The sequence below is a fragment of the Clarias gariepinus genome, chromosome 15 (assembly GCF_024256425.1).
Source record: "Clarias gariepinus isolate MV-2021 ecotype Netherlands chromosome 15, CGAR_prim_01v2, whole genome shotgun sequence".
NCBI classification, from domain to species: Eukaryota; Metazoa; Chordata; class Actinopteri; order Siluriformes; family Clariidae; genus Clarias; species Clarias gariepinus.
This window is the reverse complement of record NC_071114.1, coordinates 2,111,082-2,130,639: the sequence shown is the minus strand read 5'-3', so window position 1 is coordinate 2,130,639 and position 19,558 is coordinate 2,111,082.

Below are 19,558 nucleotides of genomic sequence, written 5' to 3'. Positions count from 1 at the left end.
ATTCAGTGAGCCCTTATACCTAGTGGATGGAGGATGACCATAAAAACAACCGTCCACCGATGCCCCTTAATATCTAGTAAAGTATTTATACTGAAATTAAAAATAAAGCTAAATAGACACATGGTAAATATGATGGCGGTGTTGAGGTTGCATTTAAATAATAAAAGCATGCTTTGACTTTTGTTTCCTTATTCTACTCTGCAGTGCCTTGACATTATCCACTCAGTAAACCCTGTGTCTTTCTGCCAAACTTTGAAATGTACTCCCAGCACTTCCCCCCCTCACCACGGTGCAGTTGCAAGTTAATGCAATCAGTGACTACCTGAGGAGTGCAATTCAACCACAGAGTTCATTTATTTGATAAATTTGAGGTTGAGGTACTAATAAGAAGTGACACCAGGGATTAAAAATACAAAGTTATTTTTATAAGCAAGTAGGACATCGAATAACCAAAACATTTCAAATAAAATTGGCATCAATAGACTGAACACACTGTCTCTTTCTGTTCTCTCCTTCATTTGACTCATTAATTCAATTAGATCTTGATTGTATTGTGTTTTAACACCACAGCTTTACTTTTGGGGGGAAAACAGAATTAACAATTTACTATGTAAATGTAACTTTTTAAAATAGTAAATCCCTTTTATGTATGGCTAAAAGTAAAATTGTATAACAGAAAATAGGTTTCAATTTACATGCCCCAGTGTAAAGATACACTTTAGTGTAATACAAATATATTAAAATCCTCAATAGTACACTGCAAATATATAGAAACAAAAAGTTGTACCATCAGTTATATAAATATATAAAATGTATACTAATGTTATGCTTTTACCACATTTTGGAATTAAACTTTAAACATACTTAAGATGCCTGCAGAGAGTACTCCACAACATTTTAGTAGTGAAGATTTTATGGACTTCTTTAATGAAAAAATCGATAGCATAAGGAAGAAAATAACGGAAGTTCAACCTCTAATAGCATCTCATGATCTAGTTCAGCCTAGAGCTTCACATTTAGATTTTCAGTGCTTTACAGGTGTAGGACAGGAAGAGCTTTATAAACTTATCACCTAAGCTAAATCAACAACGTGCCTGTTAGACCCAATACCAACCAGATTTTTGAAAGAAGTGATGCATACGGTTGGAGAGCCACTTTTAAACATTATTAATTCTTCATTATATCTAGGTCACGTACCTAAACCTTTGAAGCTGGCAGTTATTAAGCCGCTTCTTAAAAAATCTAATTTGGACGCAAATGAAATAACAAATTATAGACCGATTTCAAACCTCCCCTTTATATCAAAAATATTAGAAAAAGTAGTATCAGCTCAAATATGCACATTTTTGCAGGAAAACAACATCCTTGAAGAATTTCAATCAGGTTTCAGGACCCATCATAGTACAGAAACTGCACTAGTTAAGATTGCAAACGACTTGTTTTTAGCTTCGGACCAAGGCTGCACCTCAATTCTAGTCTTGCTTGATCTTAGTGCTGCATTCGACACTATAGATCATAATATTCTCATAGATGGAAAAGTCACAAAAGTCTTACAAAATCACATAGGTATTCAGGGGCAGGCATTAAAATGGTTTAGATCATACCTGTCTGATTGATACCATTTTGTAGATCTAAATGGAGAACTGTCTGGTGTAATGCCAGTAAAATATGGAGTCCCACAAGGGTCAGTTTTAGGACCTCTGCTGTTCTCAATATACATGCTTCCCCTGGGTAACATCATTAGAAGACATGGGATTAGTTTCCATTGTTATGCTGATGATACCCAATTATATATCTCAACAAAACCAGACGAAATACCTAAGTTGTCTAGATTAACAGAGTGTGTCCAGGACATAAAAGATTGGATGACCAATAACTTTCTCTTACTAAACTCAGATAAGACAGAGATATTACTCATCGGCCCAAAAACCAGCACACAACAGCTTTCACAATTCAGCCTGCGTTTAGAAGGATGTACTGTTACTACCAGCTCAACAGTAAAAGACCTGGGCGTAATATTAGACAGTAACTTGTCCTTTGAAAATCATATTTCCAATATCACAAAAACAGCCTTTTTCCATCTTAGAAATATTGCCAAACTTAGGAGTATCCTATCCGTATCTGATGCAGAAAAGCTAGTTCATGCATTCATGACCTCCAGACTGGACTATTGTAATGCATTACTAGGTGGTTGTCCTGCATCCTCAATAAACAAGCTTCAGTTAGTCCAAAATGCAGCCGCCAGGGTTCTCACTAGATCCAGAAAATATGATCATATAACCCCAATATTATCATCCCTGCACTGGCTACCTGTTCAGTTTAGAATTAATTACAAAATAGTATTACTTACATACAAGGCTTTAAATGGTTTAGCTCCCACATACCTAACCAGTCTTCTGATACGCTATAATCCGCCACGCTCCTTAAGATCACAAAACTCCGGACTTCTTGTAATTCCCAGAATTTCAAAATCTACAAAAGGGGGTAGGGCTTTTTCATATTTAGCTCCAAAACTTTGGAATAGCCTTCCAGACAGTGTTCGGGGCTCAGACACAGTTTCCCAGTTTAAAAGTAGACTCAAGACGCATCTCTTTAATCTGGCATACGCGTGACTCATCCCATAACCTCATACTCCAGTATACCTATCCTGAATGGCAACTACGCTAATTCTCTCCATCTGTTCTGTACTTTTCTACCCATCCCGATCTACATCTACATCCTGCTCCTGTGCTCCCAGTGATCCAGTATATATATATATATATATATATATATATATATATATATATATATATATATATATATGTATATATATGATATATATATATATATATAATTTTTTTTTTTATGAATTTCTTTCATCTTTGTGAAGCTGCTTTGAGACAATGACCATTGTTAAAAGTGCTATATAAATAAAATTGAATTGAATTGAATTGAATACTTTAAAATAATTGTATTATAGTACACTTTCCAAAAATATATTATAGGAAAATATACTTTAAGTGAAAGGTTGGTCTAATTTCCAAAGCACACTTATTTAAACTTTGTTTTCCAATTTATTTTTTGTATATTTTTAAAAAATATGTTCTAAATAATCATTGTACAAATGTACAGAAAGTATACATTAGAATACAATTTTTAATATACGGTAGTCTCAGTATATTTTTAGTTAAATATAAATGTACTTTTTTATACAGTGGTGTGAAAAACTATTTGCCCCCTTCCTGATTTCTTATTCTTTTGCATGTTTGTCACACAAAATGTTTCTGATCATCAAACACATTTAACTATTAGTCAAAGATAACACAAGTAAACACAAAATGCAGTTTTTAAATGATGGTTTTTATTATTTAGGGAGAAAAAAATCCAAACCTACATGGCCCTGTGTGAAAAACTATTTGCCCCCTGAACCTAATAACTGGTTGGGCCACCCTTAGCAGCAATAACTGCAATCAAGCGTTTGCGATAACTTGCAACGAGTCTTTTACAGCGCTCTGGAGGAATTTTGGCCCACTCATCTTTGCAGAATTGTTGTAATTCAGCTTTATTTGAGGGTTTTCTAGCATTAACCGCCTTTTTAAGGTCATGCCACAACATCTCAATAGGATTCAGGTCAGGACTTTGACTAGGCCACTCCAAAGTCTTCATTTTGTTTTTCTTCAGCCATTCAGAGGTGGATTTGCTGGTGTGTTTTGGGTCATTGTCCTGCTGCAGCACCCAAGATCGCTTCAGCTTGAGTTGACGAACAGATGGCCGGACATTTTCCTTCAGGATTTTTTGGTAGACAGTAGAATTCATGGTTCCATCTATCACAGCAAGCCTTCCAGGTCCTGAAGCAGCAAAACAACCCCAGACCATCACACTACCACCACCATATTTTACTGTTGGTATGATGTTCTTTTTCTAAAATGCTGTGTTACTTTTACGCCAGATGTAACGGGACACGCCCCTTCCAAAAAGTTCAACTTTTGTCTCGTCGGTCCACAAGGTATTTTCCCAAAAGTCTTGGCAATCATTGAGATGTTTTTTTAGCAAAATTAAGACAAGCCTTAATGTTCTTTTTGCTTAAAAGTGGTTTCTGCCTTAGAAATCTGCCATGCAGGCCGTTTTTGCCCAGTCTCTTTCTTATGGTGGAGTCGTGAACACTGACCTTAATTGAGGCAAGTGAGGCCTGCAGTTCTTTAGATGTTGTCCTGGGGTCTTTTGTGGCCTCTCAGATGAGTTGTCTCTGCGCTCTTGGGGTAATTTTGGTCGGCCGGCCACTCCTGGGAAGGTTCACCACTGTTCCATGTTTTTGCCATTTGTGGATAATGGCTCTCACTGTGGTTCGCTGGAGTCCCAAGGCTTTGGAAATGGCTTTATAACCTTTACCAGACTGATAGATCTCAATTACTTTTGTTCTCATTTGTTCCTGAATTTCTTTGGATCTTGGCATGATGTCTAGCTTTTGAGGTGCTTTTGGTCCACTTCTCTGTGTCAGGTAGCTCCTATTTAAGTGATTTCTTGATTAAAACAGGTGTGGCAGTAATCAGTAACTCAGGTGTGATAAACCACAGTTAAGTTATTTTTTAACAAGGGGGCAATCACTTTTTCACACAGGGCCATGTAGAGAAGTTTGGAGTTTTTTTTCTCCCTTAATAACATAAACCTTCATTTAAAAACTGCATTTTGTGTTAATTATGTTATCTTTGACTAATAGTTAACGGTTTTTGATGAGCAGAAACATTTAAGTGTGACAAACATGCAAAAGAATAAGAAATCAGGAAGGGGGCAAATAGTTTTTCACACCACTGTATGTACTTATTTATGCTTATATTTAGTGCACTACTCTCTCTCTTAAACTCGCTTTTGGGCGCCAAAAAAATTCAAGATAATTTATGTCTCTCTCTCTCTCTCTCTTTCACTCTTCTGTGCGCTCCCTGTCATAAAGCAACACTTGCACAAACTGCAGCAGCGTCAGAACTCTGCAACTATTCCAGCCAACCAAAGACTAGAATCAGTGCAACACCAGCTAATCAGGCCTCCGCTTCTAGTCTGAATTAATGGCTGGAAGCTGCAACATCGCGTGCATTAGTTCGTATTGTTATTATTTTATTTTCATCGGCATAAAGTAACTTTATGGTTTTTGTTAGGTAATTTGTAATTAAGTACATACTTTAATCTATAGAATGTATTGTCTAATGTGTTAGTGCTGAATCTTATGTACTTATAATGTTATAAGTATTGTATTATGTGCTTGTGGTATAATGGCTCCGTAGCTCTCGGCCTGTTTTCAGTCTCTGTGTAACAGAATCAACACACCAGGTTTAAACTAATACTGTACCTGTATACTCTAATACTAATGTCTGTCTGTGTTCACACAACTGTTTACATTTTAGTTTGTGTGTTTGTGAGACAACCTGACATTTTGTTGAACACAAATAAACTATAGTAGTGCTTTTTTGTAACCTTGTGCAAATTAAATCTGTTGAACTTATGAATAAAATCTGCCTCATAGTTACTGATGTAATGCTTTTCAAAAACATGTTATAGTGTAGAAAATGCACCTTTAGTGTACTGGTAACACAATACTGTAGTATAGAAGGTTTTATGTACTGTATGATATAATAAAGTATACTTGTATTAAGCACAAAGTGTACTTTTTAAGTATTTGTAATTGTCCAGAAGTATAACAGCTACTGCTGCAATAAGAATATACTTATAGTGTATTAATCATGTATTTGTAACACAGTAAGAATTGCTGCAATATAATTATAATACATTATAATTATTTTTAAATTTTATTAATAATTTCAGGTATGTATGTTAGTACACACACAGCCAGATACTTTAAGTGTGCTAAGTGTACTTAAAGTTGTTTCACTTTAGCACACAAAATATACTTAATACACTTAAAATTGTGCTTTTGTACAATTTAATTACAACTTAAATACACTTAGTACAAAATTTATTTTTCCAAAATAGAAAACTTTAAGTATTCTGGTCATTAGTCTGGGTGTGTAAAATAACTCTGGTGGTGAGGAAGGCGGACAAAGGCAGAGCCAGAGGACAAAGTGGTGGAAGCTGAGAAAGGAAGAATGTTGTGAAGTCTTTAGGGAGGAGTTGAGACAGGCTATGGGTGGTCAGGAGGGGCTTTCAGTTGACTGGACAACTACAGCCAATGTGATCAGGGAGACAGGTAGGAGGGTACTTGGTGTATCATCAGGTAAGGGGAAAGTGGACAAGGAGACTTGGTGGTGGAATGAGGAAGTCCAGGAGTGTATACAGGGAAAGAGGCTAGCTAAGAAGAAGTGGGACACTGAGAGGACTGAAGAGAGTAGACAGGAGTACAGGGAGATGCAGAGTAAGGTGAAGGTAGAGATGACAAAGGCCAAACAAAGAGCATATGAGGACTTGTATGTTAGATTGGACAGTAAGGAGGGTGTGGTGGATTTGTACAGGTTGGCAAGGCAGAGAGATAGAGATGGGAAGGATGTGCAGCAGGTTAGAGTAATTAAAGATAGAGATGGAAATGTACTGACAGATGCCAGGAGGGTGATGGGAAGATGGAAGGAGTACTTTGAGGAGCTCATGAATGAGGAAAACGAAAGAGAACAAAGAGTAGAAGAGGTGACTGTTGTGGAACAGGAAGTAGCAAATATTAGTAGAAGTGAGGTGAGAAGGGCGTTGAAGAGGATGAAGAGTGGAAAGGCTGTTGGTCCTGATGACATTCCTGTGGAGGTATGGAAGTGCTTAGGAGAGGTGGCAGTAGAGTTTCTGACTAGTTTGTTTAACAAATCTTGGAGAGTGAGAGGATTCCAGAGGAATGGAGGAGAAGTGTAATGCTGCCGATTTTTAAGAACAAGGGAGATGTGCAGAGCTGTGGCAATTACAGAGGTATGAAGCTAATGAGCCAGACAATGAAGCTGTGGGAAAGAGGAGTGGGAGCTATGTTAAGGGCAGAGGTGAGCATTTGTAAGCAGAAATATGGTTTCATGTCTAGAAAGAGTACATCAGATGCAGTATTTGCTTTGAGGAAGCTGGTGAAGAAGTACAGAGAAGGTAATAAAGAGTTGCATTGTGTCTTTGTAGATTTAGAGAAAGCGTACGACAGGGTGCAGAGAGAGGAGCTGTGGTGTTGTATGATGAAGTCTGGAGTGGCAGAGAAGTATGTTAGAGTGGTGCAGGACATGTATGAGAGCTGTAAGACAGTGGTGAGATGTGCTGTAGGTGTGATAGAAGAGTTCAAGGTGGAGGTGGGTCTGCATCAAGGATCGGCTCTAAGCCCCTTTTTGTTTGCTCTGGTGATGGACAGGATGACAGATGAGGTAAGACTGGAGTCTCCATGGGCTATGATGTTTGCAGATGACATTGTGCTTTGTAGCGAGAGCAGGGAACAGGTGGAAGAAAATTCGGAGAGATGGAGGTACATTCTGGAAAGCAGAGGAATGAAGGTTAGCCGCAGCAAGACGGAATACATGTGTGTGAATGAGAGGGACCGAAGAGGATCGGTGAGGCTACAGGGAGCAGAGGTAAAGAAGGTGCAGGACTTTAAGTACTTAGGGCCAACGGTCCAGAGCAACGGAGAGTGTGGAAAAGAGGTGAAGAGGCGGGTACAGGCAGGTTGGAATGGGTGGAGAAAAGTGTCAGGTGTGTTGTGCGATAAAAGAGTATCAGCGAGAATAAAAGTAAAGGTGTAGAGGACAGTGGTGAGACCAGCGATGGATAGGATCAAGAATGAGTTCATCAGAGGGACAACCCACGTTAGATGTTTTGGAGATAAAGTCAGAGAGGCCAGATTGAGGTGGTTTGGACATGTTCAGAGGAGAGATGGTGAATATATCAGTAGAAGGATGCTGAGGTTGGAGCTGCCAGGCAGGAGGTCTAGAGGAAGACCAAAGAGGAGATTTATGGATGCAGTGAGAGAGGACATGAAGTTAGTTGGTGTGAGAGAAGAGGATGCAGAGGATAGGGTTAGATGGAGGCAGATGATTCGCTGTGGCGACCCCTGAAAGGGAACAGCCCAAAGACAAAGAAAAGTCTGGAGCAAGTACACTTAAGTATGCTTTGGCATGCTAGGATTTAATATACTTAGCATACTTTTTTTTTAACTTGAGTGAAGTTTACTCTAATGGAGGCTCGGGTGAATTCAATTAAATTTCATCTGGCAGCTCATTAGCGACATGTGTAGTGAGACAGAAGACTAACATTGAAAAGAAGAGAAGGAGAGATAACAGTTAGGTATGGTCACAGTCACACAATGTATAATGTAAATGTATATTTAGTGCAGAGTGCAAGCAGGACCTCCAGCAGGACCAACTATGACATCATAACTAAAAGGGAGAGCCAGAAGGAAACACAGACATGAGGGGGAACTGAGATGTAAAGCAAACAATCACCTCACCGTCAACATACTGTAATACATTGCACTGACAAGTAGCCTGCATCCTTTGATCGAAGTAGGCGTGGCAGATCGTAAGTCACTAACAGTTCACTTAGAAATATCTCAAAAGTAGTGTTTTTAAATCGTTGCGGAATTTTACTGTGAGCCAATGCAGTGTGGATAAGATAGGTGTGATGTGCTCCTATCTTCTGGTTCTAGTTCTCGCTGCTGCATTCTGAGCTAACTGAAGTTTGTTTATGCACTTTGATCAGGGGTCGGCAATCCCACTGCTGAGGCTCCCCGTAGCTTTGGAAAATAAATACTGTCTATTTAATTTAAATTTTATTTTAGTCTGTTACTTTTTTAGTAGATTATGTTATCTTGTTACATTAAAATAAAATTTTCTTTAAATATGCGACACCCGCCGGCACGTGATTTATTAAGCTTTTCAAGCCTCGGTTTTATTCAGGTCGGCCGCTGACTGCACACTCCAGTACATGCAATAAAAGAATGAGGGAACACAAAAGCAGACGCCATTTTAGATTTGCTGTAGGTGGATAATTATTTCATAAATCCGAAGAGGACTCAAATAGACATTAAGTATCCTATTTGAAGGTAACAGCGTCTGTTTTTAGAAGTTCAAAATGTATTTGTTGTATGCAGAAATAAGATTTTGTTTTCTCTGTAGCAGCAATTGATTTTATAAATGCAACACATTAGATTTTTTAATACATAGCATAAAGGTTATATATATATATATGCAGTTATCTTCATTTTAGATGTCATAAGGGTTTTGTGGCTCCCAGTGTTTTCTTTTCTGTGGGAAACGGGTCTAAATGGCTCTTATGTTTAAGGTTGCCAGCCCCTGTCCTAGTCGAACAACCAGACAGTAGGTCAAAAACATGCAAGAGGCGCAACCAGAACGTCCAAACTAACAATTAAAATGATAAAAAAAGAGTGAAAATCAAACTATCACAGACAAAACAACGGCTTGGTAATGTCAGGCTGGATCTAAAATACTTCCCTGTGAGTTATGGATCAGAGTCATTTTAATTAAGTCTGGCAGAACACAGGTGTTGCAGGTTAGTAATCAGGAGATCTGAACAGAGAAAAGAGTTGTGGTACAGGCCCTTCATGGTTCTAGGCTGAATGGCAGTCGGGAAATTGAGTTTTTTTGTGGATGGGCACAGTGAATGTCTGACGATGAGATGTGTAAAAACTAAGTTTAAAGTTTTACCAGTGATAATGACGATGTGCTGTTGAAATTTACCTGACTCGACATCTGGTGATTTTTTTTCTATGGGGCTATGTGAAAGGACTGGCCTTTATCCCTGCTCTTCTTACAAGCTTAGAGGAACTTAAGCAGAGAACCATTGAGGCACTGGAGAATGTTGTGTAAGATACGCTACAGCGTGTTTGGCTGGACTGCCGACTTGACGTGTGTCAAATTTTTTGGGACATCCTCTACTTCTTTTTTTTTTAAATCTAGCTTTTTTTTTTTTTATTATTGGAATCTATAATCACACCGAGGTCTTTTACAGTTTTACATGATGGAACAGAAAGGCCATCCTTGTGTTTTGAGTTGCAGTGTGATCAGAATTAGCTTACTTCTAGCTGCATGTGTATCTGTACCAGAACTGTCAGGATTAAGCAGAAGGAAGTTAATAAACATCCAGTCTCTTCACACTTTGCTCAACTTTATTGAGCTTTAGGTCCGCTGCTTGAGACAATAGCAATGGGCCCTAACTGAACCCTGTGGAACACCAAACTTCACTTTAATAGTCACCATTTAAATTTACAATTTGATAACAATCAGTCAATTAAATCCTACTATATTTTCTAATATAAATTCAGATTCTGTAATATTATATATCAGTTTCTGTGAGGATATGTGCATCCCTACCCGGACTTATTTAACATACAGCAATGACAAACCATGGTTTACAGCAAAACTCAGACAGCTTTGTCAGGCCAAAGAACATGTTTACAGGAGTGGGGAGAGGATCTTGTACAACCAGGCCAGGAACACACTAACAAGGAATATCAGAGTGGCTCAGAGGAGCTTTCCGGAAAAGCCTGAAAACCATCACTAACTACAACATGCTATCCCCTAACTTTGTAAGGAATTAACAACTGGTTGATGACCTACTGTAAATGACTTCTATTGTAGATTTGAGACTCCTAGTCTCACACCACAAACCTGTCCTGACCATGTCTCTACACCACCATTAACACCTCTGGCAACACACCAGTACGGGTCTGTGAAAAGGATGTTCATCAGATCTTCCAGAAATGATAGAGAAGGAAAGCTCCAGGCCCATATAACGTTATACCAGCCTATATGAAATCCTGTACTAACCAGATAGCCCCCATCTTTACACAGGTCTTAAACATATCACTGGACCTATGTGAAATCGCTTCTTGCTTCAAATGCTCCACAATCATTCCCATTTCAAAATAACCTAAAATCACACAACTTAATGACTATAGACCAGTTGCCCTAACATCAGTGGTCATGAAGTCGTTTGAAAGCCGGGTGTTGGCTTATCTGAAGGACATCACTGGTTTCTCACTGGACCCCCTGCAGTTTGCTTAAAGAGCAAACCGGTCAACATGGGACTGCATTCATCCTGCAACATCTGGACAAATCAGGGACTTATGCAACAGTGTTATTTGTAGATTTCATGTCAGCTTTTAATACAATCATCTTAGCACTGCTCCAGACCAACTAACCCAGCCCTCTGTTCCTAACTCTATCTGTCAGTGGATCACCAGCTTTCTGAGATACAGGCAACATCTAGTGAGGCTGGAACATGTGCAACATCCACACCACCAACACTGGAGCCCCAAGGGATGCGTTTTCTCCCCCCTGTTTTTCTCAAAACTCTACAGACTCCTCTGTCAAGCTCCAGAAATTTGCAGAAAACACTACAATCATCTGCCTCATCCAGGACGGTCTGTCTGGTTGGCTTAGCGAGATGAGACATCAGAAGACTACAAAGGACGGTTTAGACTGCTAAAAGAACTGTGTTCCAGAGAGAGGCAAAGGACTCAGAAAATCACTTTGAATCCCTCACACCCAAGCCATCTTCTCTTTGAACTTTTGCCATTTGGTTGGTGCTACAGAGCGCCGAACACCAGAAGAGTCAGGCACAAGAACAGTTTTATTCCCCCAGGCTATTTATCTCATGAACAGTTACACGTTCTTCTCACTGTGCAATAAATATATGTGCAATATTGTATGCAATAAACTGTGCAACACTACAGACACTTATTTGACCTATTTAATAAAACCCCACATGGAGGTTCACCTACTCCATATGTTGTTAACAGCTTTTTTTTCCATGTTCTTTATTTTGTCATCTCTGGAAGCTCAAATTCCTTGTACGTGAAAACGTACTTGGCAATAAAGACCTTTCTGATTCTGATTCTAATCAAATAAGAGATGATCATGTGATCATGTCTTATTTGAGAAATAACATTTGAAGCAACTCTTTAAAGAAAACCTGCTCAGAGATGAAAGATGTCCGACGTGTTTGCGCATTTGCAAAGAATATTTCGTCCTAAATATTTGCATGTTGACGAGGGAAGAAACTAGTTTCGAGGTGTGGTGTCCAAATACTCGGCATAAATAGTGTTTTTGCTAATAATAACACACCCTGATGCATACTTACGAATGTGATATGAGTCACAAATAAACTAACAATTAAAATCAACTTATAACACACTACAGCCTGCACATTTGTTTAATGAATAAAGGCGTAAACATTAATTACAGCATGCGATGAGTGTAAGACTGAACCTGGTGAAAAAGTTTAAATAACCCCAGATAAGTCTCATGCTAATAAATAACCGCGCCTCCACACTTTGGCTAAAACTTTATCATTTTCACGAGAAATGAGTCACAAATATGCAGCTGATAATGATATACCACACTGATAATAATGACTTTTAAATTATTGTCTTTATCCATTTAGGTTCATATTTTATTAGCAAATGGAAGACAAACTGTCCTGATGTGTATCGTAATGGGACTTGTTACTTATTGCTATTAAGAGTGTGTGTGTGTGTGTGTGTGTGTGTGTGTGTGTGTGTGTGTGTGTGTGTGTGTGTGTGTGTGTGTTTGATATGCAGTTAATGACAAACATTAGGAGAACACACCTTGATGCGTATGTGTGAATGTGATATGAGTCAAGATTAAAACACACTACAGTTTGCCTTCAGACATTTGAACAGTTTAGTTATTAAAGGAAATCTTTCTTTAAAGCGATATGTATAATATGGTTTCTAGAGGTTCTACAGTCCGTGAGAAACAAATGATGAACCCCCGACACCCTGATGGAGAATCCAGTGCTCTAATCACATCTATTGAAGAATCCTAGTGTCTCCGTTTCGATGAAGTCATGCCATAGCAGCAGAGCATGCAAACAAAGACAGTCATACACAGGGGCAGGATTCAGTATAGTCACGTAGTCACGTCACCTACTAGAATGTTCCTAGCAGACACACCATGACACGTGAACCTCCACAGACAGTAAAATGAGCTCAGGATTAAAATTCTGATTCCACTGAAATAAAAATGTACTCAATTCTAATATAAATGTATTCGACAGTTAATAATCTTGATGTAGAATTTATCTTAATTAACTTTTAAAAAGGACAAATGCATATTTTTTAAGCATAATCTTTTTAATACACTTCTGTCAACAGGTTTTCATGTTCCCTCGTAATAAAACGTGCTTCAGTCTGAGCTGCGAGCAACGAATGCACCAGTGTCTTCCCGCTTCAGCGCTGTGTGTGGACGTACATCGATATGTGAGACCACCACGCCCCTGTGATATCAGACCTCTGTGTTCAATCCCAATCGATAAGCGACTCACTGTGATGGAAGCGGTCGATTGTTGAACCTTTCTCCTGATAATGTTCCAATACTGGCCCTTGACTTTTGAACTTTTTCTTGGAGATCGAGGATGTTTCCATTTAATTCAATTCAGTTTGATACTTTTAACAAAGTTTTTCACTTAAAAACGTTTAACACCTCTCACAATGGTCATTGTCACAAAGCAGCTATTACAGTTTTTAACAAGTAAGTAAATTAGTACAAATGAGTTTTCTTGACAAACTATAAGTTTATTAATCAATGCAAATACAACAGCATGTCTTCCCAAACTATTATTTAGCAGTTTATGAAGGGCACTTAATTACATCTCTTTTTGTTGTGTGTGTAAATTACCTGTTACGAAAAATGCACTTTTTAGTCATTAGACAATTATATGCGTTTTCTGTGTGTGTGTGTGTGTGTGTGTGTGCGTGCGTGTGGGGGGGACATTTCATATCAAACAGATCCTGCTTTTTTGTTTCTTTTACATTGTTATATTGGCCAGGGTTTCCCACTGATTTGAGTTCGTATAAGAAGTTTGTTGCTCAGCTCTGCTGTTCTCTGGAAGGGCGTGGCTCAGCCTCATTCATTTGAAGGGGGAGGAGGAGTGAAACATAAGTACTTGCAAAAATGAAAAGAAAAATCTGGCTGGAGCATTAACACACCCACTTTGGGATTCGATCTGTGTACCACCACCCCTGTGTGGGCCGCGTGCTCAGTTATCCATGCTCAGTGTTAAGCTCCAATTGTTCCAGTGCAGATGGGAGAACCATCACACTGGCCATCATATCGTATTAGTCATGTTAATTTCCGTGTGGCTCATTTGGGTTGCAGAGCAGCATGAGTCTCAATGAAAACTGGTAGGAAGGAACTTTATATGCGAGGGTCGTTGTAAACTCACAAAGTATTCAAATATTGAGTTACAAATTGTGACTCAAACATGACTTTTTTCAGAAATCAATAACTTCCTGGTCATACTGGTACACAGATCCCTATCTACATCCAAGGCTCACCACTTAAAAGTGAAAAAAATAAAATAAAATCACTGCATTATGAATGATTTGTTTAGCCAAGTCCTTTCCAGTGTTTAGCAGTGCATAAAAGCAAATAGACATTAGTATAATATCAAAAACCCGTATTCACTCATCCAATATTCTTTCTCCATTCAGAATATCGACTTAGTCTGCTTCTTTCTTATTTCTGACTGATTTTGTTTGATTTGAGTGGCAGGTTAAGGCATGGTGCCAGTATAGTCAGTTCTCCTTAGGTGACCTGTACCTGGCACATCCTGGATCCACATTATTCATGTACACATTTCAACTGTGGATTTATTAGCAACCATTTATTAATTTAAAAGCAAATGGCACACCTTCTACCTCAACTTGAATGTTTATTATAAGTGCTTACATAAAAAACAATTCACTTATGTATATATACTTTTATATTACTTGTGTGTTTAATATTATGATTCCTGCTCCATTATACAGTGAGAAACAACAGCTCGGACACACCCTCTTATACAGGGGGTTTAATATTTGTAATATTTTCCAGTGAACGCAAATTTCATTTAAAGAGCACAATTTGAACACAACCATAGTTCATCCAAAGTGCTTTCATAAAAAAATATATTAAAAGTATCAAAAACAATGAAAATGTAACTATATAAACACCAACTATTCCAACTACACACACGGAATCATATTAGAGAATAAAAAACAAGTCTTCAGGCAAGATTTTAAGGCATCCACTGATGGAGAAGCTCTGATGTTCAAAGGTCCAGGTTACAGCGACACTCGTACCTTCAATAAGACCCCCTTCACTATCCTGGCGGTAGAAAACATGCACTGTACTGGTATCCTGTCAGTGGGTCACTCTCCCCAGGGTTCCTCTATGAACCCAAATCGGATACACATCTGCAATACGGATACAAATCTGTCAATGTATTTCATCTAATATTTTACCATACTTAGAAAAATAATTGTTGTTGAACGATTACATTTGGGGAGTACGGCAGTGTGGTGGTTAGCACTGTTGCCTCACACCTCCAGGGTCTGGGTTTGATTCCCGCCTCTGTGTGCATGGAGTCTGTATGTTCTCCCCTTGCATGGTGGGTTTCCTCCGGGTACTCCAGTTTCCTCCCACAGTCCAATGACCTGCAGATTAGGCTAATTGCCATTCCCCAATTGCCCGTAGTGTGTGTGTGTGTGTGTGTGTGTGTGTCCTCTGATGGATTGGCACCCTGTCCATGGTGTACCCTGCCTCATGCCATTAGTCTTCTTGGATAGTCTCCGCCCCCACGACCCTGTAAACAGAAAAAAGTGGTATAGATGATGAGTGAGTGTATGTGTATGTGTATGTGATTAAATTTGGAATATAGCCTGAAAATCATTAAATTATAAATATCTTATTTTGCGTGACTATTTCTATTAAACAATGGGCCATTTTAAAATTAGAATGCTATTAACTTTGTTGTTTTTAAATTTGAATATTATCACTATTGTAGATAAACACTGTATTGAGGTTTTCAACAAACACACCTGAGTAATCTTATCCATAATTGAGTACACACACTCACCATACCTGAGTACACACTGTAGCCATCGACATTACTTTATTTATATATTCTGCCTTAAAAATACTTTTAACTGGTTTAAAAACAGTAACCTGACCACAAAGACGCACAGCACTCGCCGTTGCTCAGTATACGGTGTAAGAATTCCTTGAGTAGAGTTTTACACTCTTGATAGGACACTAATATCAGATGATTGTGCGTCAGCTGAGACCTCATACTGACTGCGCACAGACGACCTGAATCCGATTACAGTGGCGAATTCTCTGCCTTATTACTGAAGGACCTGTGCTGTAAGTTGATGAGTTAAATCAGGTGTTCTGGAACCTGAGAAAGAAGACATGAGTTAACACAAGCTGGGGTTAAGAACCACTGAATTACAGGAAGAGGGCACGTCAGGTTAAATGCAAGCGAAATAGCAAACTGTGCCCATGTATCATCTATTTTCACTATCTGTTCTAATAAATTTCGGCATGCCAGTACAGCCTGTCAGAAAATAAATATTTGATTTGTCCAAATATTTGATTTGAACGCAGGTCAAAGCCTTCTTATTCAATAGGAGGAAACCAAATAAAAATTTTACAAGTGGACATGCTATCCACATATTCTCACTGAGCATGAAACATCTGGTGACCTTTAGCATGCTGAATGTTATTCAGTTTTATTTATCTCTTTTATTAACATTTATGAAGGATTGCCAGTTAACCCCACATCGGACAGTAGATTTATGCAAGCCTTCAGAAATGTTTATAAAAAGAGACATATAAAAACAAATGGCAAAACTTCAACCTCAACTAGATTGCCCTGTGCCTAAGATAAGTAAACTATCATTGGTTGACATAAAGAAACTTTTCACTTTATAATATTTGTGTTATTAATATTATTAATTGTCCCTCCTGATTCATGGCCTGCCCAGCCCATCCTGTCTAATCCCATAAAAAAACCAATGCTGGTCACGATAGAAAGGCACCAGAACACACACACACACACACCACAGTCTGTATGGGTATGGGTCCTGCAGGCGAAGAGTTCCCGACCCTCCAGATCCCACTCCTATTGAGCACCAATGGGATGCAGCAGCTCCACAGAGGCCACGCCCCTCAACCCACAACACCCATAGGATCTGCCGCCATAATCCCGGTGCCACAAGTCCCACAGCACACCTGCGGAGCCGCATCCAGAGGTGACAGAGCTGGAGCGCAAGATGAAGCTACAAAATACTGAGCTTAACATTTTACTGTTCTGTGTAGATACAGCAAAATAGTTTATATTTTCTATAGTTAATATTTCAACTGACTAGGAAATGAATTGCAGATTAAATCGAGTTGGAATACTAAGATTTTAAAATGGGTCATTATAATCAATTAGATGGCTATCAGCTTTGTTGTAGGCATAACTCATTATAACATTTTTAATTAAAAATATTAATCACTACTGTAGATAAACACTGTATTGGGAATTTCAACAAACACACCTGAGTACACACTCTCACCATACCTGAGCACACACTCCTAGCCAGTGCTTGCCATCTTCACTGATCCTAATTGATTTACTTCATAATAAAATTATTTTATTTATATTATCTGGATTTAAAATACTTGAAAATCTTATGATAACACAAGTTTAAAAAAAATTAATCGGACAACTATTGTGCAACTATTGGGTGTCTCTCAGTATAAAATACAGGAATGCCCTGATTAGAGTTTTACACGTTTGATAAGACTCTGATATCAGGTGAGCGTGCTTAAGGGTGATACCTAATACTGACTCCGCACATGCAAAATGAATCAGATTACAGGAAGAGGGCACATCAGATGTAAAATGTAAACGGAAATGGCTAAATGTGCCCATGTGTGGTCTATTTTCTTTATTTACTTTGATAATTTCTTGCCAGGACAGGGCGTCAAAAAATAAATATTTAATTTATCCAAATATTTGCAACAAACATGGGTCAAAGCCTCCTTGTTCAATAGGAGAAACCAAATAGAAATTTTAAATACAAGTGCACATGTTATTCTTATAACAAGATGGTAAAGATCACTTACACAGTTTATTCCCACCGAGTCTGAGCATGAAATGTCTTCAGCATGTTGAGATGTTTAAGGATTTTTATTTATGAATTCTTCAGCATTGCGACAGTGAAGATAATAATTACACCACAAATGCATTCCATAGAATTCGAGAGAAATTGCAAGATATAAATGCTTTGGATAAAATCAACTGCAGACCACAGTACTTGTTTCATGCCAGAACCTAGATGATGACAAAGACCGACTATATCCTCTGTGTCTGTTTGAAATGTGTTTATAATCCAATCTCTCTGAATAACATTAAGTGCAGCACTGCTAAGCCAATTCATTACACTTCTGCCTTTATACTGCACTATTGGATATACAATATTTTCATTATATTATTTACACATGTATACCAGTATCAAGCCTGTTTAGACAGAAACACAAACTACGGTTATACAAAAGGTCATTACCATTTCGTGCACAAATGAAGAGACCACCAAACAAACTCCACTGAAAGACCAAAAACACAGAGCAGCAAGCGAATGAGAGTGACTGGGCAGTTCTGAATGAACATCACACAGTCCCAGAGTGCTCCCATTGAGCTTTAACGAAATACCAGAGAGTACAGTTCTGGCCTAGTGCTCATGCATTTGTATTCACCTAATTAGTAAATAGAGTGTGTACACCTGTGTGTAATTTAATCTCAGTATAAATACAGCTGTTCTGTGAAGGCCTAGGAGGTTTGTTAGGGAACATTAGTTAACAAATAGCATCATGAAGCCCAAGGAACACGCCACAGGTTAGGACTAAAATTAAGAAGAGGTTTCTTTCTTTCTTTCTTTCTATCTATCTATCTATCTATCTATCTATCTATCTATCTCTGTCCTCAGAAAACATTTAAATACTAAATTGCTGGAGAGATAATTAGCTATTGTATATATTATGGTGGTGTAGTGGTTATTACAGTCGTCTCACACCTCCAGGGTCCAGGTTCAATTCCCCCCTCTGTGTGCATGGAGTTTGCATGTTCTCTGCGTGCTTGGTGGATTTCCTCCAGATATTCCGGTTTCCTTCCACAGTCCAAACATATGCAGATTAAGCTATTTGGCATTCCCAAATTGCCTGTAGTGTGTGTGTGTGTGTGTGCCCCGAGATAAACTGGCACCCAGTCCAAGGTGTACCCTGCCTCGTGTCCTAAGTTTCCTGGGATAGGGGGCCTGTGACCCCGTAACAGGATAAAGCGGTATAGACGATAAGTAAGTATATATCATGTATAATTTTAATTATATATGTATATATATTGTTTTATTATACTTTTTTTGTAGTGGTTATTTATAGCAACATAAAAGTTGTTTAAAGTTCTTTAAATTAGTGTAAAGTAGCAGCATTGGGGTTGGTAATGAGGGTTAAAGTTTCCAGCACACAAAAGAAATGAACTTTTGTCTTAAACAGTTCTGGAGACAAACTGGATCAACACATTGTCCCGCCTATCAAAATCTGATAGCTGTGCCTTTTGTACTGTGTGACGATTGAGATGTTTGGCAAAAAGGAGTGGTGGAGAGCACAAGGAGTGGCAGCGAGTGAGATTAAAAAGAGCCAAAATATAAAGCTATATGCTGTCAAACACACCATGAAAAATGTCAATGTGCTAAACACTTGTTCTGCTGTTAATTTAAAAAAAAAAGTGAATAAATAAAAGATGGACTCGAAGGAAATAAATGACTTCATCACTTGCT